This window comes from Zingiber officinale, chromosome 5A, assembly GCF_018446385.1.
Source record: "Zingiber officinale cultivar Zhangliang chromosome 5A, Zo_v1.1, whole genome shotgun sequence".
NCBI classification, from domain to species: Eukaryota; Viridiplantae; Streptophyta; class Magnoliopsida; order Zingiberales; family Zingiberaceae; genus Zingiber; species Zingiber officinale.
In genome coordinates this window covers 51,047,159-51,074,493 of record NC_055994.1, presented here as the reverse complement: position 1 = coordinate 51,074,493, position 27,335 = coordinate 51,047,159, and the positions used below count along the sequence as shown (strand labels likewise).

At 38.6% G+C, this 27,335-nt stretch overlaps 1 non-coding gene across 1 annotated transcript; it reads right to left on the bottom strand.

Moving 5' to 3' along the window:
* Positions 1-23,053: 23,053 nt before the first annotated feature.
* On the bottom strand, positions 23,054-23,160 carry LOC121983519. The gene has a single exon (XR_006112565.1). It is a non-coding gene; the product is annotated as a small nucleolar RNA R71 (small nucleolar RNA).
* Positions 23,161-27,335: the final 4,175 nt, after the last annotated feature.

The following is a 27,335-nucleotide window of genomic DNA, read 5'->3' as shown; positions in this document are numbered from 1 at the left end:
TTGCTTGAGATGTTAAGCATATTGAAAACTACCGAACTCCACCTTAAGAAGGCAAAATCTAGTACCATTTTGATGGTGCAAAGGTAAGGGTAAGACTCAAGTCAAAGGCAAGACCAAATCCCATGGATTGAAACCTAAAGGTGGGTTGGCTAAGGAAGGAACCTACTTCCATTATGGTGAGACTGGACATTAGAAGAGGAACTGCAAGTTGTACCTAGAGGAAATAAAAAGGAAGAGAAGTGAGACTTCAACCTCAGGTATATATGTTATAGAAGTCAATCTATCTATTTCTTCTTCATAGGTATTATATACTGACTGTGCATCTCACATTTGTACGAATGTGTAGTGCCTAAGAAAGATTAGATTATTAACAAAGGGCGAAGTAGACCTACGAGTAGAAAATGACACAAGAGTTACGTTGCTATTATAGCTATAGGAACATATTCCTTATCTTTGCCCACTGGACTTATTTTAAAACTTTTAGAGTGCTTTTATGTGCCTATCTTAACTAAGAACATTATCTCTATCTCTTGTTTGGACAAGAAAGGTTTTTAGTTACAATTGTTTATTTAAATGAAATGTTCTATTATAGTGTACATCTTCTGAATGGACTCTATGTTCTAGACTTTAAAAACCCAATCTATAATATAAATACAAAATGATTCAAATCTAATGATTTAAACCAAATATATCTCTGACATTGTCGTTTGGGTTACATAAATGAGAATCACATATCACAACTCTAAAAGGATGGACTGTTGGACTCATTTGATTTTGAATTATATGAGGTATGGAAATCTTGTCTACAAGGAAAGATGACAAAGACTTCGTATAGTGAACACAACGAAGGAGCTAATGATTTGTTAATACTCATACATAATGATGTATGTGATCCTTTCAATATAGCAACTAGAGGAGGCTATCAATACTTTATTGCCTTTATTGATGATTTCAGTAGATATGACTATGTGTATTTCATAAAACACAAGTATGAATCCTTTGAAAAGTTCAAATAATTCAAGAATGAAGTACAAAACTAACTTGGAAAGTGTATTAAGATGCTTTGATTAGATTGAGGTGGGGAATACCTTAGCCAAGAGTTTTGTGACCATCTCGTTGAGTTTTGGATCATATTTCAACTCACTTTACCTAGAACACCATAGTGGAATGGTATATTAGAGAGGAGAAATTATACTTTATTAGATATGATACAATTAATGATGAGTTAAACAGATCTTCTTACTTCTTTCTAGCCATATGCTCTAGAGACAGCTGCTTTCATACTTAACCATATTCCATCTAAGGCAGTTCTAAAGACACCATATACGATATGGGCTGTAAAGATTCCCAAGATATCTTTTATGATGATTTGGGGTTATGAGGCTTACATTTGATATCAAGTTCAAAGAAACTAGAATCCAAATATGATAAGTTCATTTTGTAGGATATCTCAAGGAAAAAAAGAGATATTATTTTTATAATCCCATACAAGATAAAGTGTTTGTTGTCAAAAATGGTATTTTTCTAAAAAATAAATTTATTTCTAGAAGAGCTAGTGGGAGTAAAGTTAATCTTGAATAAATTTAAAATACACAAATTAGCATTGAGACCTTGATGAAATTTGAACAGGCACCATAAAGTGTTATGGATCATGAATATCTTATACGACAAGAAGTTGTAGAGCAACAACCTGTTTGAATAGAACAAGCTCTACACAGATATGATATGACACATCGTCAACCTAAGCGATATTCTTTTCTCTTATCTGACCACGGTGATATAATGTTTGTTGATCCCAACTAACCTACATCATATCAAGAAGCTGTAGTGAGCCCAAATTTTGAGAAATGGCTAGAGGACATGAGGTCCGAAATGGAATCCATTTACACTAACTAAGTATGAACTTTGGTTGATCCACCTGAAGGGATCAAATCCATAGGATATAAGTGGGTCTTCAAGAGGAACACTGACATAGATGGTCATATGAATACCTATAAAAGAGGATTAGTAGCTAAAGGATTCAAGCATGTTCATGGTATAGACTATAATAAAACCTTTTCATCAGTTACGATACTTTAGTCTATTCAGATCATGCTTGCTATTGCAGCTTACCATGATTATAAGATTTGGTAGATGAATACTAAAACTATATTTTTGAATGAAAATCTACCAAGGATATGTATATGACACAACCTGAGGGTTTTGTAGATCCGAAGGATGAAGGAAAGGTATGTAAATTGTAAAGGGTCATTTATGATTTAAAAGAAATCTTCTAGAAGTTGGAATTCTCGATTCGATGATGTAATCAAATTGTTTGGTTTCATTAAGAATGAATATGAACCTTGTGTCTACAAAAGGGTTAGTAGGAGCACAGTCATCTTTCTTATCTTGTATATAAATGACAAACTACTCATTGGAAATGATATTCCTATCCTATAGTCTATGAAGACTTGGTATGGAAATTGCTTCTCAATGAAAGACTTAGGTGAAACAACCTATATTGTAGGCATCAAGATCTATAGAGATAGATCTAAAACATTGCTTAGCCTAAGTCAGAGTACATATATTAACAAAGTGCTTAATTAATTTTTCATGAAAAATTCTAAGGGATATTTGTCGATGTCACATGGTGTGAGCCTTTTGAAGACTCAGCGCCTCTCTTCTAAGGAAGAAAGGGACCGCATGGATAAGATTCTTTATGCATCTAGTATATGATCTATCATGTATGCCATGCTTTATACTTGCCCTGATGTCTCATTCGCGTTAATCATGACGAGCAGATATCAATCAGATCCAAGTGAAAGTCACTGGATGGTAGTTAAGAATATTCTTAAGTACTTGAGAAGAATGAAAGATTATTTCTTGATATTTGGAGGTGATGAGGAGCTATCTGTAAAGGGTTACAGCGATGCAAACTTCCAAACTGACAAGGATGATTCCAGATTATAATCAGGGTATGTCTTTTGAATGCTGTGAGCTAGAAGAGTTCAAAGCAAGACACAGTAGCTGATGCTACTATAGAGGCTGAGTATATTGCTGCTTCAGATGCATCAAAAGAGGTTGTTTGGATCTGAAATTTTTTTTAGAGCTTGTGTAACGACCACCCTTCTTAATACTCTACTACTCTCTCAGAATTACCGTTACTTAACTACTAACTCTACTTAACCGGTATAACTAAAAACCACAAGGAATCCCTACCGAAATTTTTTGACAGAGTCTCCCCTGTACTGGTGGCCATAATCATTAATACATAATATAATATACACAGCCACAGGCGGCTGGAACATTTATCAAACAACCACGCAGTTTCTAAGACACAACAAAAAAAAAAAAAAAACTATTCTAGCAATAACAAATGAATAAAACTCCAATAGTGGAAAATAACCAAACTAATAATGCGGAATGAAAATATAATCTAAAAAGACATAAACCATAAGGTATAACTCAACTATTTCTATCCACTAAACATGAAAACTCAAAACTTCCCATGTCTCTCCATAGTCCTGACATCACACATGCATCCGCACATTCATGTCGCCTTTCTTTGCTAACACTTTTCTTTTCTTGTATCTGCAGTAAGAGGAAATGCAAACTATAAGCAAAATACTTAGTAAGCGCTATCTAACTCACAAAATCTCGATATGCATGTACATATATCTATAACATGATCTAACTGATTACTTACTGAAGACTACTCATGCTCATCTACTAATAAAAGAACAAGACATGCTGAAATGCTAAACATGTAAAGCTACTCATGCTCAGAAAATAGCAAAGAACAGTAAGCTAATCTAAATAACATGCTAGCATAAAAGAAAACTTAACTTGCTGATTTTAAAACAAAATGAAACTTAATTCATCTGTTCTAAACTTATTCTTTAATTCACTTGTTTAAAACTTATTCTTTAATACTTTATACTCATGTAAAACTTGCTTTACTTGTTCAAAAACTTATACTTATAATACTTCAAAATAGTAATCAACTTCCCTTGGGCCCGGCAACTGTACTTTCTTTTACTTTTGTAACGACCCGACCCATTTGGCGGCCCTCGGGTCGTCGACCGTCGACCGTCGACCGTCGGCAGTGCCGTTTCTACTAGGTGATAAACCTAGGGAAGACTATGAGAGCCCAACCCAAGGAAAATTTATTGTCCAACACAGTGCCACTGATAAAAGTAAAATACTTGTTATCTTTTAATACTTCTATATAATGCCTCGGCATTTTCTTTAGCACCTTGTGTGCCAAAATCCCTAAAGTCTTGACTTTGGGATCTACTTAAGGCCTTGACCTTTTTCTTTCTTTTCTTTATCTTTCTTATATTTTTCTTAAACTCTTAAAAGGAATATAGGCATGCTACAACAGAATTAAATGAAAGGAAAGAAAATCTGACTTCTATAAGCATGCTATATCAGAAACAAATCAAAAGAAAGCAAATCTAACTTCTTCAAACATGCTACAACAAATTTAAAACAAAGGAAAACAATTCTGAAATCTTTAAGCATGCTAGAACAAAAGCTGTTCAGCCTGGTTAAAATGCAAAGGAAAATCGAAACTGCAATGTGGACTTATATAGCTGTTCCTACTCATTGAAGCTACATAAATTTGAAATCTGCCTTCATAAAAACTAATAAGGAAGGATCTATATCGAAAACTAAACAACTGAAATGCTAACAGCATAAAACAACTCTACTGCATGCTTATTTAGAAGCCTATTCCTACACATGGCAGCAAAGAAGAGAACAACCAAAACTGAGATACTACATGTATATAAGCATTTCTATTCATTGCAATGACCACAACATGAAACTACATGCTCAAAGAAAGATCTAAACTGTTTCATGTTCATTGCCATAAATTCTTCAACAGAAACTAATAAAACCAACACCGCATTCATCCTATAACCCTCTAAATCTGTTTAGAGAATTAGCCATCATGAGGAAACAGATACAACATTGGAATCAAGTGAAAGCACACAAATCTGTCCAAATCCTAATTCATTAAACATGCTACTGCCGAATTAAAAAGGAGAAAGCAAATCTCTTAAACCTCTAGCAACATTTCATTAAACATACTACTGCCAAACGCAAGGAAGGGAGAAGAAACCGAAGCTCGAAACTCATCAATTCACAATTCTTACAGCATATTCCGAAACATGAAGAAATCCAAAGCCATATGCCTAACTCAACAATTCATTTCTTCTAAACTAAGATGCTACCCAATGCAATTAAACTGCATGCTCCGAATTAAACCATTTCATGTTCTTCCTTGAACCTCACGACAGCAAACAAAATCCCTAACATTCTTCACAGTAAAACTCGAACAAACAAGAAAACACCAAACGAATCGGAACTACTCTTACCACAGGTGAGTAGCAACTTACCACGATTCCTGAATTCAAATCGAAGGAGAAGAACTTCTAGGGTTTCGGTTGGCTGAGATCTTGGCCTCCTCTTCGTTCTCCCGGCTTCTCCTCGACGCAAGAATCACGACGGTGAAGGAACCTTCGGAGAACGCCCTCGTCGGCCACCAGAAACGAAGTTAGGGCTTCGTTTTCTTCGCTTGGCAGAATCGGCGCCGTCGCATAAGGGAAGAGGAGAAAAGGAGAGAAAGGTTCGGGGAAAAAGAAAACTTAAGTTCTCTTTTCTTATAACTAGGGTTTCAATTATAACTTATATATAAATCGTTCCATATTTGTTCACAAAACACTTGCAGAACAGTTGGTTAGTTGCGTTTTGACCGGGTCAAAGGCCGCTGGTGCGAATCCTCAGCCGAATCCTTTTTCCAATTTATTTTCTATGTTAATCATTGCTTAAATAAATTTCGCTTCTTATTTTACCAGCAACAATCGCTAGCATGTAACGACCCAATTTTCCGTATTTCGAGTTCCAAATGTCCATAAAAATATTTGGAAATGTTTTTAAAATATTCTAGAGATTTTTAGAAATTTTTAGAGTATTTTTACGTAATTTTTGGAGGTCGTTTAGTATGTTTCAAAAAAAAGAAAGAACTTTTGACAAAAAAATTGTTGAAAGCGAGGTTCGACCTCACGACCTTGGGTCGGACTGACCCAAGAAAAATCAGCCCAATCAGCTGAGCTACACAGTTTTGTTAACCTTATATGGAGTGAATAATATTTAAGCAGTAGTTAATGAATGGAGAATAAATAGGAAGAAAAATAGTTGCAGCCGAGACTCGAACCCGCGAGCCGCGCCTTAAGCAGAACGCAGCCAACCAACTGTGCCAGCGGCTATGGTTAATTAAGGAAAGAACGGACAAATATTTAAGGTATAGTATTTAATAAAATAACCCTAGGTTATAAAAAGAGGTTAAGTTAAGAGAGGAAAACCTAAAATTTTCTCTTCTCTTCTCACGCGACGGCGCCGACTCCTGCTCGGGCGAAAACGCAGCACCTCCTAGGGCTCCGTTTCTGGCGACCGGCGAGGACTTCTTTCCGGGAGTTGTTCACGGATTCGTGGTCTCCTCGTCAAGGAGAACACGCGGATAGGAAGGGATCGCCGAGACCTTCACTTCATCCAAACCCTAGAGCACTTCCCCTTCGGTTGTAAGTCCAAGAACCCAAAGTAAGTGCTTCTCACCTGCGGTAGGAGTAGCTTTCAGGGTTTTGTTTGCATTTTTGTTGTTGTGTAATGAACAAGAGCAGCCCTTCATCCTAGCATATTGCCTAGATTTCAACCTTTACTCTAGCAATTCGGTTTGAGCTTTGCTTCAAGTTCTTTTGTTGTTTTTTTTAAGAGCACGGACAGATTTTTAATTGTCTTCCTTGATTGTTACAACATGCTTATTTAGAAGTATTTACCTTACATTTCAAGCATGTCTAAGTAGTTATGTTTCCTTCAAGTCACGGCATGATTAAAGGATTGTTAAGATTCAAAAATAAATTAGTTTTACAAGCTTGCTATTTGGAATCTGTTGCTGCCGTGGGCCTGACCAAACTTATTTCCTATGATCATGTAGTCTTTTAATTACTGTTGGGTTTTGTTTTGAATATATACAGATATATATCAGTGGCATATGGTTTTAGAATCTCTTGCATAATGTATATATGTGAGAAGTACAAGCAAAGCAAGACCAAGGTCACAAATTGATCCTGAATTCCAGAATTTAGAATCAAAGCACACTAAGTGCTTAAATAAATGCCAAGGCATTTTATTATAAGAAGTATTTAAAGATAAAAAAAGTATTTTACTTTTAAAGGGCATGTACCGGACACAAGGTCCAAGGGATGAGCTCCAAGATGCCCCTAGGCACAAGGCCTAGAAGTATCTTAGTAAGTTTCGGGATTAGCTACCTCGATTCTTATTAAGAATACGCGCAAAGTGGTACAATGCCGGGCCCAAGAGAAGTTGATTATTATTTTAAAGTATAAGAGTATAAGTTGGGGAACAAATGGAACAGTTTCTTTCATCTAAGTTGTAATTTTGGCAAGTTAAATCTATTGTTCCTTTTAGAGATGCATGATTTAGTTTTAGTTGCTATTTTCATGTGGAGCATGTATTTCCTGCTTTCTTTTATGCACATGCATTTCTTATCGAGTTTTTGTGAGTAGATAACACTTACTAAGCTTTTAGCTTATAGATACTACTTTCCTCCTACTGCAGATATAGATAAAAGTAAAGGAAAAGCTAAAGTGTTATAGAGGAAGGCGACAAGGAGATGTCGATGGTGTGTGTGTGGTGGCTGATATGGAAGCTTGGGACCTTGCTAGAAGAATTTAGAAATCGTACCTGCTAGTGTATTGTTGCTGCTAGAGTGGAGTTATTTTGCATTGCTAAGGATTTATTTAGATTGTTTTTTTAAGTGTTAGAACAGTTAGTTGGAGGTTGCTGTAACGCCCGAAAATTCTCAAAACTATTTTAGAAATATTCTATGATTTTTCTGGAATTTTAGAATATTTTTATGGAATTTTTAGAGTAGCGGAAGTAGCAAAAATAAATAGAAAATGAAAATAGCTTAAGCGGGAATTGAACCCGAGACCTATTGGGTCCTACGACTTATAGATAGCTCTAGTAACCAAGTGAACCCAGCAGGGTCGTGCTGAAAGGAAAGGGAAACAATTTTATTTAAGTTGGAGTTAGGCCGGAATTATCACTTAATATAAATAAGAAATTATTAAGTGAGGGTTTTATTTTTAATCGTGATTCTCTTCTCCTCACCCTAGCCTCACGCCGCCCCTTTCCTCTCCTCCTCCTTCTCTCGGCACACCAAGCCAAGGGCCCTAGGAGCACCTCCCGGCAACATCAAAGGCACGAGGACGCTCCCCTCCGCGAGAGGAACGCATAGACGCGAGAAGATCGTTGAAGAGATCTCTCCTCCGTGAAACCTAGCGATTATAATCGTAAGAAATTACGAACAGGAGGTAAGAAATCCCTCACCTGCAGTATAAGTAGCTTTCGTTTGATTGCATGCCTTTAGTTTAGCTATATGCAGATTTTTCGGCACCCAGGGTGTGTTTAAACCCTCATCGCAGATTAGGGATCTACTTGAGCACCTCTAGATGGGCCAGACACGTTGTTCTCCTTCAGTTGGAGGCTCTAGACGTTGTCGGGTGCCTAGAGGTGGTCTCCCTATTAGAGGGGAGAGTTGGAGCACCCCAAGTGTTCGACAAAATGATTAGAGTAGCTAAATACTACCTCAGATATTTTTTTTAACAGCTCAGTTAAATGCATTAGTAGCATTTAAATCAGTATATTAGTCTAGTTTCAGCTTACATGGGACTACGGTCCAATGGGTGGGCTCCCACAGTCGCCTCTAGGTTTAGATAACCTAGCTCTAGGTTCAGATAACCTAGAAACAGCAAAATAAGCAATTCCTAGCTATATTCAGTATTTTATTTTCAGTGGCACTGTACTGGATTAGATATCTATTGGGTTGGGCTCCCACAGTCGTCCCTAGGTTTAGCTAACCTAGTAAACCCTACTAGATTCGGAATTTGCAACCCCGGGTCTAGTTAGGGAAGTACAGTTGCCGGGCCCAAACAGCAGCATGATTACTATTTTCACTTATTATGATAATAGCTTTCAAACTCGTAATCTAGTTATGTGAATATAGTTTTAGTTTTAGTTTCAGTTTAGTTCTCCTAGTTGATACCATGAGATAGCTCCATGCTTAGATTTTATTATGCATGCCATGTTTCAGTATTTATGCCATGTAACTTCAGTATGCCATGCTTTAACAAATTCAGTGCATGTTTTTAACTAGCATTTCTTTAAAAACATGTTTGCATCATTGCATGTTTTAGTGAGGTAGTTGGTTTTTTACTAAGCTTAAAGCTTACAGATACTATTTTCCCTTATACTGCAGATAAAGGTAAAGGGAAGATGGACTAGCAGAGGAAGCTGGAGGTCAATGCAGAGATGGTGTGTGTGGCAGGAACCTGGAATGAAGATCCTTAGGAAGTTTAGCAAATTAAGAACTTAGTTTCTTTTCTTAAGACACTTTTATGCATTTCTAGTGGTTTAAATGCTATGAATTAATAAACCTTGCACTATGTCATGTTAGAATGCTAGTTAGTGGACATTAGAATGTTTTCCATGCATTGTAAATTGTTGTGTGAGGTTTTGGCATGAACTAGTGCTGAAATCAGAGTTTCAGTGCGAAATCAGAAACCCAGATCGATCTATGGATCGATCAGAACTGGGTTGTGCCACTGGATACAGAGAGTTGGCGTCTGTTATGGATCGGTCAGCCGACCGATCCAGATGCGAACAGAAGCTCACTGATCGGTCAGCCGACCGATCAGTGAGACACTGGATCTGTCTACCGACCGATCAGTGTACTTATAGCCACTGGATCGGTCAGCCGACTGATCCAGAGCCTTTCTCCCTGCTAGTATCAAGTTGGATCGATCACTGGATCGATCCGACAGCCCAATCGATTCATGGATCGATTGAAATGCCTGATTACAGTTAGCAGGACATCCGAGAGGCATAGATTATCTTCCCTAGCATGTGTACAACTCCTAGGTACACCTAGAATATTAAGTTAAAATTTTACAGTAATCAGTTTAGTAAAATTTTAATCAATCCAGATTTTTCGCAATAGTAATTTAGCACAGCATAATGTAGCGATCGGCCTCACAGCCTAGTCAGTAGAAGGCGGGTCGTTACAGTTGCTGTAGAGTAGTTTCCTTGCATTTCTAATTTCGTTATCTTCCTGTCATTTAGTTGGATTAACTGTTAATGCTGGGAACATGTCCTTTTTCCTTATTTCTGGATTAGTTTTCAAGTTTTGTGAAGAGAGTTTTGCTTCAATGAAAATCTGCCGCATGATCATCTTAACTTTTTCTGCTGTAGTGATAGATTCAATTGCAGTAAATAGTATGCCTGTATAGCTAAACTGTGGTATGCCTTTGTCGTTTTATAATTTTCTTTAAACCATTGCGAATAAGCTAATTTATTGTTGAGTTTGGGTTTGCTAAGGGAGGAATTATGTCATGACCATTGGTAAGTATGTAGCAGATTTGAGGCACTTCGGTTGCTGTAAAATTGACTTAATATTTGTTGGTCATGCATGCTAGTTTGTATGAGAGTTTGATTCTCCTAAGAGTTTGCAATTGTCTATGCTCAGATTCTTTAAACTAGTTAGTAGTTTCCCTAAAATGAATGCATGAAAATCTTGTATAGCAGAAATGTTATGCTTAATCAGTAGTCAAGTAGCTATGCTTATTTAGGTACAGTAGGCATGTTCTACTTGATTGGACAGTAGAAGTATATAAGCTACATATGTCTGTATGCTATGCTTATTTGTGGTCTTACTTAATTGCATGTCTGACCCTGAAAAAAAAATGTATTAAGAAATTATATGCTGCTATTTAGAGGTATGTTCTGATATGTTCCCAATAGTTTAAAGTATCTCTAGTATTAGAGTAAGTAGTACCAGTTACGTAAAGTTAGTAGAAACAGTAGCGGTCACCCTCAGAGTAGTAGCAAGGAGGGTGATCGTTACAGTTGGTATCAGAGCAGTTCCCATTCTCCAGCATCACACACACATCAGCATCATCCTTGCCGTCTTCAAGTAAGAAAGTATTTAAGTTCTTTCTTTATTGCTTTCCTTATTATTAACTGCAGTACAGAGTAATTGCTTATGAGTACTTAAGTAAGATAGAAGTTTTGTTTCTCTTTATTCATACATATGTATGTTTAGAAAGGATTATGTTTAGAAAGGATAGAGAAGATATCAAGTCTTTTTCTCTGTCTAACTAGATGTCAAGAAGAGGACGTCCCCGTACCGCTCGTACTGTGGACCAAACACAGGAGAATGAAGAGCCCAGAGTAGCTGAACCGAATCTCTCTGAAGTTGTTGCTCAACTTCAGAGACAGGTGGCAGAGCAGCAGCAAGTGATCATCAATCTGATGGCGAATCAGCAACCAGTCCCTCCCACTCCTCCAACAGTAACTGTGGAGACTCCAGTGGTAACTGTGGTTCCACCAGCTGCCCAGGGAGTCGTCACAGCATCCCAGAGACAAGAAGCCTACCTCATACAGTGGCTGAAACTGAAACCAGAGAGCTTCTCAGGCACGACTGAGCCCTGGGATGCCCAGACTTGGTTCAAAACACTGGAGAGCACCATGGAGCTTCTTGACTGGCCAGAAGTCGAGAAGGTCAAGTGTGCCTCCTTCTGCCTGACTGGAGACGCACGCATGTGGTGGGAGAGAGTCAAAAGCAAGAGGGCGGTCAATCAGATGAGATGGATTGATTTTGAGACAGAGTTCTACGACGAGTTCTTCCGCCAAAGGATCACCAATAAGCACTACGAGGAGTTTATGGAGTTCAGACAGGGTGATCTGACAGTGGAGGAAGCAGTTAAAAGATTCAACAGGCTAGCTCGTCTCTGCCCAGAACTAGTAAGTACAGAGAAGGAGCGAGTCAGATTAATGCTCAGAATGCTGAAGCCTGTGATAATGTGAGTAGTGGAGCTCATCAGCCCCTGACAGGAGAAGAGTTGGTTAGTAGAGCCTTAGTAGCTGAGCATTACCTGAACAACATGAAGGCACAACGAGAGCAACACAAGCCAATCAAGATAGAAACCAAGACTGGGGGAAGTCAGAAACCCCAGTTAAATAATCAGAACTGGAAAGGCAAGGGCACTAAAAGAAAGCAGTGGAATTCAGGGAGTAACCAGAAGGGAGGACCAGAAAACAAGCAGACTAAGTCCCCTCCCTGCCCCAAATGTGGGAGAACACATTCAGGAGCCTGTCTTTTGGGTAAGACTGGATGCTATTCTTGTGATCAGGAAGGACACATGGCTAAAGAGTGTCCTAACAAGTTCAAAGCACCTCAGCCACAACCAATACAATATGGAGCCAAGCCTCAACTACATTATATGCCTGCAACTCTGGATGAACCTCAGATCAGTCAAGGAAGGTTGGAAGCTCCACCAGTTCCAACCTTTGACAATGCTAGAGTATTCACCCTTACCAAAGAGGAAGCTGCTAGTGCCTCCACGGTCGTAACAGGTCAAGTAGTTATTTTTTAGCATATAGCTACTGCACTATTTGATATTGGGGCGACCCATTCTTTTGTATCCATACCTTTTGCCAAAGAATTACAGGTACTTACAGAAAGCATGACAACCCTACCTTCTGGGGAAGTCATGGAATCCAGTCAGTGGCTTCGGTCTGTACCAGTCAGAATTTTAGACCGAGAGCTATGTGTTAATCTGGTAGTTCTCGCTATGCAGGATTTCGATATCATTTTGGGTATGGATTTCCTCAGCAAGTACAGTGCTTCAGTGGACTGCCGCAGAAGGAAAGTGATCTTTAGTCCAGAAGGTGAACCATCCTTTGAATTTACAGGAGTGCCAAAGAGGAAGACCCAGAAATTCCTCTCTTCCCTCACAGCACACCAGATGCTAGCTAAAGGGTGTGCTGGGTTTCTTGCATTCATTGTGAGTACGGAAGAAGAAGAAAGACCTAAGCAGGAGGAAGTTCGGGTAGTCTATGAATATCCAGAGGTATTCCCAGAAGAGCTACCTGGACTACCTCCCAACAGAGAAGTGGAGTTTGAGATTGAACTAGTTCCTGGTACCGGTCCAATTTCAAAAGCTCCATGCCGTATGTCTCCAGCAGAGTTGAAAGAGTTACAAGAACAACTTCAGGAGCTGCTTGACAAAGGCTTCATCCGCCCTAGTCATTCACCATGGGGAGCTCCTGTGTTGTTTGTCAAGAAGAAGGATGGATCTATGCGGATGTGCATAGATTATAGAGCTCTGAATCAAGTGACCATCAAGAACAAGTATCCACTGCCCAGGATCGATGATTTTTTGATCAATTGAAAGGTGCAACAGTGTTCTCCAAGATAGATCTGCGCTCTGGGTACCATCAGTTGAAAGTGAAGGAGAGTGATATACCCAGAACAGCTTTCAGGACCAGATACGGACACTACGAATTCGTAGTCATGCCTTTTGGTGTGACTAATGCACCTGCAGTCTTCATGGACTTGATGAATAGAGTGTTCAGGGAATACCTTGACAAGTTTGTCATTGTGTTCATCGACGACATTCTGGTCTATTCCAGAACTTCAGAGGAGCATGACACGCACTTGAGAATAGTCCTGCAGACCCTTCAGCAAAAGCAGCTCTATGCTAAATTCTCAAAGTGCGAGTTTTGGTTGGAGCATGTGGCGTTTCTAGGTCACATCGTTTCTAAAGAAGGCATTCAAGTGGATCCAGCCAAAGTAGAAGCGGTCAGCAACTGGAAGAGACCCAAGAATGCCAGGGAGATCAGAAGTTTCCTTGGTTTAGCTGGGTACTACAGGAAATTCGTGGAAGACTTTTCCAGAATAGCCTCTCCACTTACAGCCCTCACCAGGAAGAACAAGAAGTTTGAATGGTCAGATAAATGTGAGCAGAGTTTTCAAGAACTCAAGAAGAGACTGACCAGTGCTCCCATTCTGACTGTTCCAGAGAGTGACAAGAGTTTTGACATCTACAGTGATGCTTCCAAGATGGGCTTAGGAGCTGTACTCATGCAGGAAGGAAAAGTTATAGCTTATGCTTCCAGACAACTCAAAGACTACGAGAAGAACTACCCCACTCATGATCTTGAGCTGGCAGCTGTGGTCTTTGCACTGAAACTCTGGCGACATTACCTGTATGGAGTCCAGTGCAGAATCTTCACAGACCATCAAAGTCTTAAGTACTTCTTCACTCAGAAGGACTTAAACATGAGACAGCGTAGGTGGCTAGAGTTGGTCAAAGATTATGATTGTGAAATCCTCTACCATCAAGGCAAAGCTAACAAAGTGGCAGATGCACTAAGCAGAAAGTCCAGTGCATCCTTGATGTCTTTGTCATCATTAGCCCTGCCACTGCAGAAGGAGTTGTCAGGTTTCGAACTTGAAATTATTTATGGGCAACTCTCTGCATTGACTCTAGAGTCAACCCTGCTTGAGGATATACAGAAGAAGCAAAGTGAAGATCCAGATATCCAAAAGATCAAGCAAGGGATACAAGAAGAAGGAAATTCAGAATTTTGAGTATCAGACAGTGGGATTCTTTATCAGGGAAGTCGCCTTTGTGTTCCCAATGATGAAGAGCTGAGAAAGAAGATTCTAGAAGAAGCCCATAATACACCGTACTCCATGCATCCTGGTTCTACCAAGATGTACCAAGACGTGAAACAGAGGTTCTGGTGGTCTGGACTCAAAAGAGATGTAGCTAAATATGTCAGTACCTGCCTGACATGTCAGAGGGTCAAAGCAGAACACTAGAGACCAGGAGGAGTTCTACAGCCTCTTCCTATACCAGAGTGGAAGTGGGAAGACATCTCTATGGACTTCATAACAGGTCTCCCAAGAACTACGAATGGATATGATGCAATATGGGTAATAGTGGATAGATTGACCAAGTCTACCTATTTTCTAGCCATCAAGGTGTCCCACTCTATAGAGCAGTTGGCACAGTTATATGTTAAGGAGGTGATCAGACTTCATGGAGTTCCCAAATCTATTATTTCTGATAGAGATGGACGCTTCACCTCTCACTTTTGGGAGTGTGTCCAGAATGCATTAGGTACCAAACTCAAGTTCAGCACAGCCTTCCATCCTCAGACTGATGGACAGACAGAGCGAGTAAGCCAGATCCTAGAAGATATGCTCAGGGCTTGTGCACTAGATTTTAAAGGCAGTTGGTGCAAGTATCTGTGCTTAGCAGAGTTTGCCTACAACAATAGCTATCAGGCCACCATTAGGATGGCACCATATGAAGCATTGTATGGCAGAAAGTGCAGATCACCTATATGCTGGCAAGAAGCAGGAGAAAGAAGAGAAATGGAAGTGGAGCTGGGCATTCAGACAGAGCTGATAGAAGAAACCACTCAGGTGATCCAGAAAATCAGACAGAGAATTGAGACTGCCCAGTGCAGACAGAAGAGTTATGCTGACACACGCCGTAGGCCATTGGAATTTCAAGTAGGAGATTCAGTTTTCCTCAAGGTTGCTCCTATGAAGGGAATTTATTTTCTGTGTTAATCATTTCTTAAATAAATTTTGCTTCTTATTTTACCAGCAACGATCGCCAGCACACCTGGTCAGCTGGGTTTTGACCGAGCCAAAGGTCACTGGTTCGAAACTCGGCTGCAACCATTTTTCTTCCTATTTATTTCCTATTCATTAACTACTGCTTAAATAGAATATTTCTCCTTCTTTAATAAGAAACGCTCGCTGGAACAGTTGGCTAGCTGGATTCGGTTAAGGCTTGGTTCAGGTCGAGGTCCATGGTTCGAATCTTGACTTGAATATATTTTTGTCGAAACTTCCTTCGTTTAGTAAAAATACCAAACGACCTTCAAAAATTACATAAAAATACTCTAAATTTTTTTAAAAATCTCTAGAATATTTCTATAGCATTTTTAAATATTTTTAAATTACTTTTAGGACTCTAATTGAGGAAATTTGGGGAGGTACAATTCTCCCTACCTTATAAAAAGTTCGTCCTCAAACTTAGAATAATTATGGATATCTCTGTCTTATACTGTCTTTTACTAGTGGTACTTCTTTGTTTCTTAGTCTCTTAATTTCTCTGTCCATTATCACCTATATCGCATTGTACCCATTAGTGGTCCTTGGAAGACTTGATATCTTCTTTATCCTTTCTAAACATACTTATGTATATGAATATAAGAGGAACAAAACTTCTATCTTACTAAAGCGCATATAAGCAATTATTCCATACTGCAAATAATAAAGAAAGCCTAAAAGGAAAACTTAAATACTTTCTTACTTGAAGACGACAAGGCTGGTGCTGATGTGTGATGCTGGAGAATGGGAACTGCTCTGATACCAACTGTAACGACCACCCTTCTTAATACTCTACTACTCTCTAAGAATGACCGTTACTTAACTACTAACTCTACTTAACCGGTATAACTAAAAACCATAAGGAATCTCTACCAAAAATTTTTGACAGAGTCTCCCCTGTACTGGTGGCCATAATCATTAATACATAACATAATATACACAGCCACAGGAGGCTGGAACATTTATCAAACAACCACGCAGTTTCTAAGACACAACAACTAAAAAAAAATAAACTATTCTAGCAATAACAAATGAATAAAACTCCAACAGTGGAAAATAACCAAACTAATAATGCGGAATGAAAATACAATCTAAAAAGACATAAACCATAAGGTATAACTCAACTATTTCTATCCACTAAACATGAAAACTCAAAACTTCCCAGGTCTCTCCATAGTCCTGTCATCACACATGCATCCGCACCTCCTTGTCGCCTTTCTTTGCTAACACTTTTCTTTTCCTGTATCTGCAGTAAGAGGAAATGCAAACTATAAGCAAAATGCTTAGTAAGCGCTATCTAACTCACAAAATCTCGATATGCATGTACATATATCTATAACATGATCTAACTGATTACTTACTGAAGACTACTCATGCTCATCTACTAATAAAAGAACAAGACATGCTGAAATGCTAAACATGTAAAGCTACTCATGCTCAGAAAATAGCAAAGAACAGTAAGCTAATCTAAATAACATGCTAGCATAAAAGAAAACTTAACTTGCTGATTTTAAAACAAAGTGAAACTTAATTCATCTGTTCTAAACTTATTCTTTAATTCACTTGTTTAAAACTTATTCTTTAATACTTTATACTCATGTAAAACTTGCTTTACTTGTTCAAAAACTTATACTTATAATACTTCAAAATAGTAATCAACTTCCCTTGGGCCCGGCAACTGTACTTGCTTTTACTTTTGTAACGACCCGACCCATTTGGCGGCCCATTTGGCAACCCTCGGGTCGTCGACCGTCGACCGTCGGTCGTGCCGTTACTACTAGGTTATCTAAACCTAGGGACGACTATGGGAGCCCAACCCAAGGACAACTAAGAGTCCAACACAGTGCCACTGATAAAAGTAAAATACTTGTTATATTTTAATACTTCTATATAATGCCTCGGCATTTTCTTTAGCACCTTGTGTGTCAAAATCCCTAAAGTCTTGACTTTAGGATCTACTTAAGGCCTTGACCTTTTTCTTTTTTTTCTTTATCTTTCTTATATTTTTCTTAAACTCTTAAAAGGAATATAGGCATGCTACAACAGAATTAAATGAAAGGAAAGAAAATCTGACTTCTATAAGCATGCTATATCAGAAACAAATCAAAAGAAAGCAAATCTAACTTCTTCAAACATGCTACAACAGATTTAAAACAAAGGAAAACAATTCTGAAATCTTTAAGCATGCTAGAACAAAAGCTGTTCAGCCTGGTTAAAATGCAAAGGAAAATCGAAATTGCAATGTGGACTTATATAGATGTTCCTACTCATTGAAGCTACATAAATTTGAAATCTGCCTTCATAAAAACTAATAAGGAAGGATCTATATCGAAAACTAAACAACTGAAATGCTAACAGCATAAAACAGCTCTACTGCATGCTTATTTAGAAGCCTATTCCTACACATGGCAGCAAAGAAGAGAACAACCAAAACTGAGATACTACATGTATATAAGCATTTCTATTCATTGCAATGACCACAACATGAAACTACATGCTCAAAGAAAGATCTAAACCGTTCCATGTTCATTGCCATAAATTCTTCAACAGAAACTAATAAAACCAACACCGCATTCATCCTATAACCCTCTAAATCTGTTTAGAGAATTAACCATCATGAGGAAACAGATACAACATTGGAATCAAGTGAAATCACACAAATCTGTCCAAAGCCTAATTCATTAAACATGCTACTGCCGAATTAAAAAAGGAGAAAGCAAATCTCTTAAACCTCTAGCAACATTTCTTTAAACATATTACTGCCGAACGCAAGGAAGGGAGAAGAAACCGAAGCTCAAAACTCATCAATTCACAATTCCTACAGCATATTCCGAAATATGAAGAAATCCAAAACCATATGCCTAACTCAACAATTCATTTCTTTCTTCTAAACTAAGATGCTACCCAATGCCATTAAACTGCATGCTCCGAATTAAACCATTTCATGTTCTTCCTTGAACCTCACGGCAGCAAACAAAATCCCTAACATGCTTCACAGTAAAACTCGAACAAACAAGAAAACACCAAACGAATCGGAACTACTCTTACCACAGGTGAGTAGCAACTTACCACGATTCCTGAATTCAAACCGAAGGAGAAGAACTTCTAGGGTTTCGGTTGGCTGAGATCTTGGCCTCCTCTTCGTGCTCCCGGCTTCTCCTCGACGCAAGAATCACGACAGTGAAGGAACCTTCGGAGAACGCCCTCGTCGGCCGCCGTCGCAGAAGGGAAGAGGAGAAAAGGAGAGAAAGGTTCGGGGGAAAAGAAAACTTAAGTTCTCTTTTCTTATAACTAGGGTTTCAATTATAACTCATATATAAATCGTTTCATATTTGTTCACAAAACACTTGCAGAACAGTTGGTTAGTTGTGTTTTGACTAGGTCAAAGGCCGCTGCTTCGAATCCTCAACCGAACCATTTTTCCAATTTATTTTCTGTGTTAATCATTTCTTAAATAAATTTCGCTTCTTATTTTACTAGCAATGATCGCCAGCACACCTGGTCAGCTGGGTTTTGACCGAGCCAAAGGTCACTGGTTCGAAACTCGGCTGCAACCATTTTTCTTCCTATTTATTTCCTATTCATTAACTACTGCTTAAATAGAATATTTCTCCTTCTTTAATAAGAAACGCTCGCTGGAACAGTTGGCTAGCTAGATTCGGTTAAGGCTTGGTTCAGGTTGAGGTCCATGGTTCGAATCTTGACTTGAATATATTTTTGTCGAAACTTCCTTCGTTATGTAAAAATACCAAACGACCTCCAAAAATTACATAAAAATACTCTAAAATTTTTAAAAAATCTCTAGAATATTTCTATAGCATTTTTAAATATTTTTAAATTACTTTTAGGACTCTAATTGAGGAAATTTGGGGCGTTACAGCTTGGTGGTCTTCCTATTATATCGAACCCAATAGACTTTTATTGTGATAATAATGGGGCTATTGCACAGGTTAAGGAACCTCGCTCTTATCAACGATCCAAACACATACATTACTTATGTAGTTAAAATATTGTTTTAGATACATTGCCAATGTTATGAGCGAGGTCCTCCCTTGACCTCTAGAGCTCCTACCACCAGCCTTACCACCGAGCGGTAGCGTTTCAACCCTCGAGCAACAACTTTATTACTGCTATTCGCCTCATTTTGTACTATCAGGTTGCCTTGTGCCACTAAGTATCGAGTCAAGTTATGGTCCATCTATCAAATTGTTTCATCTCCACCTTTCATCTAGTATTGAAGTAGAGACATAACACATGACCTAGCGAAGTCGTCTTGAGGATTTCTCGGCGTGGATACGTAGAGGCAAGCTTCATTAAGCTTGCTCGTTGATGTCTTTCCACTTCACATCACCCAACAAGTATAACTTCCTACAAATTTATTATTTAAAAAATTATTATTCTTTCGTTGCATAGAAAACAAAATTTAAGATGCGCATCACTGAAACCCCAACACTAAGCATCTGATAACGCTTATTTAGTTATATTCTGTTTTGATTTGTTTCATTTTGTGCTAAAATATTCTAAGGGTTGAAAAGTTTGTTACCGAACCCCATCATTGTAAAAGAAACCAACCTTCTTCTCTTTTAAGAAGAAGGTTAATAGTGATTGCCATTGAAAGCGGTTAAAGTGACAACATGCCTTGGAGTAGTAGCCACAAGGTTGCGAACCAAGTAAGACTAATGTGTCCATTTTCAATTTGGATTTAATCTTTCTGCTACATGGCTTTTCTTTTTGAACGATTTATTAACATTTGCAAATGGTGTTATTCACCCCTTCTAGCTCTTTCTCAATCCAACAATTGGTATAAGAGCGGGGTGCTCAAAATTAGTGCAACAACCAATCAAGCTTGTTTATTTTCTTCGTTAATTTTTAGTTTGTCATTGTTAGTTAGAATTGGTTTAATCACCTTTTTTGACAATTTTTTTTGAATTTTTGAAATTACTCGAAATCAGTGTAACACTACTAGAGGGACTTTTTCCCTTTGGGTACTTTACTCTTCCTGCACTTCTAATCTAAGACCAAATCTTGGAACATTGTATTTTTTTATATTATGTACAAGATTCTAAATGGCATACCAAGAGGTCTACAACATAGCTCATTCACTGCTCTTAACCGGAGATGAATTCGGCTACTAGAAGAGTGATGCACGTATATTATATATATTTTTATGTATTGTTTGACGCACATTTACTTATATTTATTTCATGAGAATGATTTACATTATCGTACTTTATTTTATCATTTTATCAACATAATTACTCTTTTTATTCGAATATATGCTTTTGTGTATTTTCATTTATAGGACACATTTTGGAATGAAAATAGACTAAAAATGAACATGGGAGCAACTTTGGAGGAAAAATAGCAAAACTTGGTCGTGTCCCTTGCCACAGTTATATTTCATCGGTTGTCATGGTTGTGCCTCACTAGGAACGACTGTCTCCTAGGAGCTCCCAAAGTCAGGCCCAATAGAACCTATGACATGACCATCTCTCTCTCTCTCTCTAGATAAACCCACGTTGGGGCCGTGCCCATAAGCATGGTCGTGTCTTTTCCAGTAGGACCAATACCGAGGTCGCATCTAAGGGGCATGGATGTGCTTATTTGAGCAGACTCCATGGGCAGACCACGCCTCCTTTTTTCTAAAGATCCCACTGTCCGATCATACCAACTTACCTGTGCTCTACAAGGCACGACTATGCCCCTCAGGCACAGTCATGTGGTGTGGAGTCGGGGCCATGTCTCCTAGTTATAAAAGGGGATTTTCTCCTCTTTTGACATCATCTGGGGTTTAGGGCTTCATTCCTTTCCTTGGGGAAGGGTTCTCCCCTTGAGGGAAACCCTATAAACTCATCTAAGAGCCATCATGACTATCTGTCCTCATTTGGAGTAAAGAAACATCCCGAAAATAATGACAATCTCCTTGCTAAGCATTTCTTCTATTCTATTCTCAGTTTTAGGTTTTAAGAAAATTTTATTTCATGTCTTTGTTTATTATACCTTCTTCATAGAGTAGATTCTCTAGATATAAGATGTAGAGAGTAATTATGATGTGATGTTGATGTATAAACTACAAATTTGCTTATTCCCTTGTTCAATGATATGTTTATGACTTGTTCTATTGTGTTGTGATTTGTTTATGTTTGATAAAATGTGCATGGTATATGCATTTACATGTAAAGGATTGATCACCACATAGAGGAGATGCTTTGGATTGTATGACTAGGAGTCAGTAGTGATAGAGGGTATCCCTTTAACTAGACTTTTTAGAGTATCGTCATGAAATGGGGGTTTATTTTCTATAAGGGATTAACTAATTAGAGTTTAATGGGTTTCCCCAACTTAATGTTAAGAAGTGACTTATACCATTTAGAGATTATATGACTGGGGGCCCTTAGTAATAGAGGGGATCCCTTTGACTAGACTTTTATTTTACTTCTTTACTTAATAGTATTAATTTAATGTTAGAAAGTAATTGAGAAAACTCTAGAGATTATATGACCATGGGACCCTTAATGACAGAGGGTATTCCTTTAACTGAACTTTTTAGAGTTACTTCTTTACTTAATGACATTGGAAATTAGTGTAAACACTTTGGTGTAACTATCACGGGACCATGTTGATAATTTGGTTAGAATCCCTACAAGAATGTATGAATAGATGTAAGAAAATGAACAATTCATAGAGACATTAACTAGCATCATAGTGAAACTAAAATCCTAGAATCACTCCCCTAATTCCATCTCCTCTCTTCACTCACTTGCACTCACTTCTTTCTCTCTCAAGTCCCTCTCAACTCTCTCTCTCTCTCTCTCTCTCTTTCAATCTCTCAATCTTTAGTTCTCAAGTGTTGTCACAAGTCTGGATAATTTAGATAACTTATTTTGTGAACTTGACTAGTGCTTAATCAATACTTCCCATGGATCGACTTTTTATTACATGACAAATTAACCATGCACTTACAATGAGATAACAAGTTTTTGACGCTATTACTAGAGATTATTTATGATTAATATTAGTTAATAAGTGATTTAGTTACTCAAAATACTTTTCTTTTTATTAATAAAAATTTATATTTATTCATTTTGAAAATATCTTGCAATTCAATTTTCTTTCTTAATTTTTCATTTATTTTCTTCTTTTAAATTCTGTATTTTTGTATTGCAAAGAACAAACACAATTAGTAATGACAAACAATACTTTAAAAGACTACACAACACCTTATGCATGGGGCCTCAAGTCTAGCATCACTAGACCTCCTATTGAGGCTAACAACTTTGAAATCAAACCTTCTGTAATTTTTATGGTGTAACACTTGGAAACTTTCTATGAAATATGTAACATCATGAAGATGAAGGGCATTTTAGTCGAAGTTATAAGATTGCTTCTGTTTGGTTTTTCTTTGACGGGCAGAGCAAAAGTTTAGCTTTATTCTTTGCCTGCCAATAGTATAACTACATGGGAGCAGTCAAACAAAGATTCTTGGGGAAGTTCTATCCTCCAAGTAAAATAACTCATATGAGAAATCTTATTGGAAGCTTTAGGCAAAATGAAGGTGAATCCTTATTTAAAGCTTGGGATGAGTTCAAAGGAATGCTAAGATTATGCCTCCATCATGGATTGGAAAAATGGCTTGTGATACACACTTTCTACAATGGTATTAATTATCAAACCAAGTTGTTCTTAGACTCTACAATTGGTGGATTACTAATGAACAAAGGACTTGATGAAGTAGAAGAGATTATTGAAAGTGTAGCACTAAACCATCATTCATGGGCATCATAGTGTAGCGGCAACCCAATCAAAATTCCTAGAAAATATGATGTAGATGTTTTGAATTTAATTTATGCAAAGATGGTGCCATAATAAAAAGATTTGACTTGATGAATGCAAATTTGGGGAATGCAACTATTACAACTTGTGAAATATGCGGGGATTCAGAGTACACAAAAGAAGCTTGCAACTAGGAGACATAATTGCACAATTGACTTAGATCAAATAAGTGGATGCAATTGACAAATTTAATGCAAGTCCCATTAACCTATGTTTAAACACTTACAATCTCTGATGGAGGAATCATTTGAATTTCTCCAATCGCAACAATCAAGATCAAGGAGGGCAGTCTTCTGGCTATCAACAAAACCACCAACCTTTGATAATACAGAAGCTCTTTGAAGAAATATAGGCTACTCAATTGGAGATGAAGAATGAAATCAAACAACTCAATGTAAGAATGGCAAATACTCAGAAACACTTGAAGGTGCTTGGCAATCAAATAACAGAAGTGGCTAGTTCTTCTTCAAGAACTCCAAGTTTTTTTTCTAGGGAACCCTAAGACTAATCCAATTGAACATTGTAATATAATTGAGCTAAGATATGGACTAACCTTGGGTGAATCCTAAGTGATCGCTAATGACAAGGGAATTAAACTCAATGGAGAGCCTGAAGGCGCTGAAATTCCGTTCTGTTTAAATTTTCCTGTACAAAAATTGTACAAGTACAGAACTTTTCTTAGCAACCCGCATGTTCGATCAGGCATGTGTTTGATCAATCAAGCAAGGTCTTAACGGATCAAAGCACTCCTTGATCGAAGTACAAGATCGCTGGCCTCTTGTGTTGTTATTCAAAATCGATACGAAGAAAACTAAACTAATTACGCAGCGAAATTAAAGAACTAGTTGTACCTTTTTTCATAGCTAAAGACCTCTTGATCTTCTGCCATATTCCTTTCCTCTTCTTGGACGTTGTGTGGGCGATGATCTACTAAGACAAAACTACCCTTCTTCTCTTTGGATCCAAACCGCCGGCCACCAAGAAATCTCTAGGATGGGGCACCTTCTCCTCTTCTTCCTTTTCTTCCTCTTCTTCCTCTTCTTCAAGCCGCCGCCCACCACGGGAGAAGGGGGCATCGACCCTAAGAAAGGAGGAAGGGGGCGCCGACCCTAAGCAAGGAGGAGGGGAGGGGCGCCGACCACAAGGACGGAGGAGGTGAGGGGCTGTAACGACCCGACTCCTGGGTACTAGGCTGTGAGCCGAATCGCTACATTAACTACTGTAGCTACTGTGCCGTACTGTGCGGACAACTGGGTAAAATAAAATTTCACTAACTAACTCGGTTAATCAGACAACTGATACACTCATGCTGTTATAAGGAAGGATTCAAGCCCCTTTCCGGTTGGTGTACATGTGCTAAGGAGGATACTTGACCTCCCATCTGAGCTAGGAACTCAGAACTAACTTCCCAGCTAGCTACAGATCGATCTACGGATCGACCAAGCTTGCTACGATTCTGTGCCCTGCTGGATCGGTCTGCGGACCGATCCAAAAGAGGCTGGATCGGTCGGCAAGACCGATCCAGGCACTTGGAGACGCGGGGATGCTCTCTGTTCGGTACTGGATCGGTCGGACGACCGATCAGATAGCATACAGTAGCATACTGTATGCCTCTGGTTCGGTCGGCTGACCGATCCAGGACCCTGATACTGCAACGGATCGGTCGACAGACCGATCCAACTCTGATATGAAATCAGAGTTTCTGATTTTAGAACTTTCAGGCACTGGAACGCACCACAACTCATAGACATAGGTTCTAGATACATGTAAAACAATTTAACATTAACCTACATGCGTCCTAAACTGGATAAACTGAATAGTACATAGTTTTACTGGATTAAAACATTTAACCAGCTAAGGACTAAACCATAAATAAACTAACAACGTGAATGCTGGAATTAAACTGTTTCGACCCCTAGGATCTTTATTCCAAACCCCTTGCACACACACACCTCCATAGCATTGTCCTCCAGCCTCCACTTTTCTTTATCTGCAGTATAAGAAAAGTAGTACCTGTAAGCTAAAGAGCTTAGTAAGAAACCATCTACCTCACAAAAACATGCAACGATGCGATTATGTTTTTAAAACATGCTGTTTGAAAACTGAACTGAGCGTGACAACATGGCATGGCATACAAACATGTACTGAACTGTTCATGGCATACAAACAAGCTGAGCATAGCATACTGTATCTGAAACTAAACATGAATACTGAACTAGTCATGCATATACATCTAACTGGTCATGAACTCAAATCATGAACTTAACTGAGATAATTAACTGAAACTGAAACTAAGTTAGTGTTTCCATCACTGATTACATATTTGGAAAACTATATATAATAATAGATGAAAATACTAAACATGTTGCTAGGCCCTGGCAACTGTACTTACTGTGTGCGCATCCCTACGAGACCCGGGATTGCAAGTTCCGAATCCAGCAGGGTTATCTGAACCTAGGGACGACTGTGGGAGTCCAGCCCATGGATATCTGATCCAAGTACAGTGCCAACTGAATAAAAGTAAAATACTGAATACTGTTTTATTTTACTTTGCTGTTCTAGGTTATCTGAACCTAGAGGCTACTGTGGGAGCCCACCCAATGGATATCTGATCCATATAGCTGTAATAACTGATAATAAACTGAATAAAATGTTTCTAGTACATTTTACATACTGTTAGGACGCCTACTGGTGCATTCTTCTGAACTAGGCATTCTACCGAATGCTTGGTGTGCACTAAACGTACACCCTAAAACTGAAAACTGTGGAACTACTGAACTAACGCCAAAACTAACAAGCGAGAGAAATTATACTGCAGGTGAGGGGTTTCTTACCTCAATCGCAAGGTTTTCTTACGATTCTAACCGCTAGGTTTTCCGAAAAACTGCTCCGTTCAACGAACCGCTTACGTCCTCGCGTTCCTCTCGCGGAGAAGAACCTTTTTCGTGTTGGAGTCGTCGCCGGAAGATGTTCCCTTGACCCTTAGCTTGGTGTGCCGTGCGTGAGGAAGAGGGGAAGAAGAAAAGGTGCGCCGGTTTTAGGTTTCGGGTGAGGAAAAGCTACGGTGAGAAATAATCTAAACTTTTCACTTAAATCCTTATTTATATTTACTAATTAATTCATCCAAAATCAATTAAAAATATAATTGATTCCCTCTTTCAGCACGGCCCTGCTGGGTTCAACTGGTTACTAGCATTATCCCTTACACCATAGGTCTCGAGTTCGATTCCCGCCTAAGCTATTTTGCGGTTCTAATTATTTTTGCTACTTCCGCTACTCGGAAAATTCCGAAAAAATATCTAAAAATTCCAGAAAAATCATAGAATAATTCTAAAATAAATTCGGGAATTTTTCGGGCTTTACAATCCCCCATACCTTATAAAAAGTTCATCCCCGAACTTAAAACAATTCTGGCTTCTGTCTCCCAAGTCGCCTCTTCTGCTGTGTGATTTTGCCAATGACTTTGACTAATGGTACTTCCTTGTTCCGTAATTTCTTTACTGCTCGGTCTATTATCTGAATAGGTCGACTGTCATAGCTGAGATCATCACGGACCTGTACCAACTGGGGCTCAATCACCTGGGTGGCGTCTGGAATATGCTTCTTCAGCATGGAGACATGAAATACGTTGTGGACAGCTGACATCTCCTGAGGTAGCTCTAGCTCATATGCTACCTTGCCCACCCTCTTCGTGATAAGGTATGGTCCCACATATCCGGAGCTAGCTTGCCCTTCTTCCCAAAACGCATGACTCCTTCATGGAGCTACTCGAGGAAAATCGATCCCCAATCGAAAACTCTAGGGTCTCGCGTGTATCGGATAGCTCTTCCGACGGCCTCAGGTCGCCTCTATCCTCCGCGAACTGTATTGTGGTATCGCTACTAGATCCGCTCAAGCTCTAGTTCCTTCTGCTCACCACTCTCATACCAACAGATTGGTGATCTGCACCTCCGCCCATAGAGTG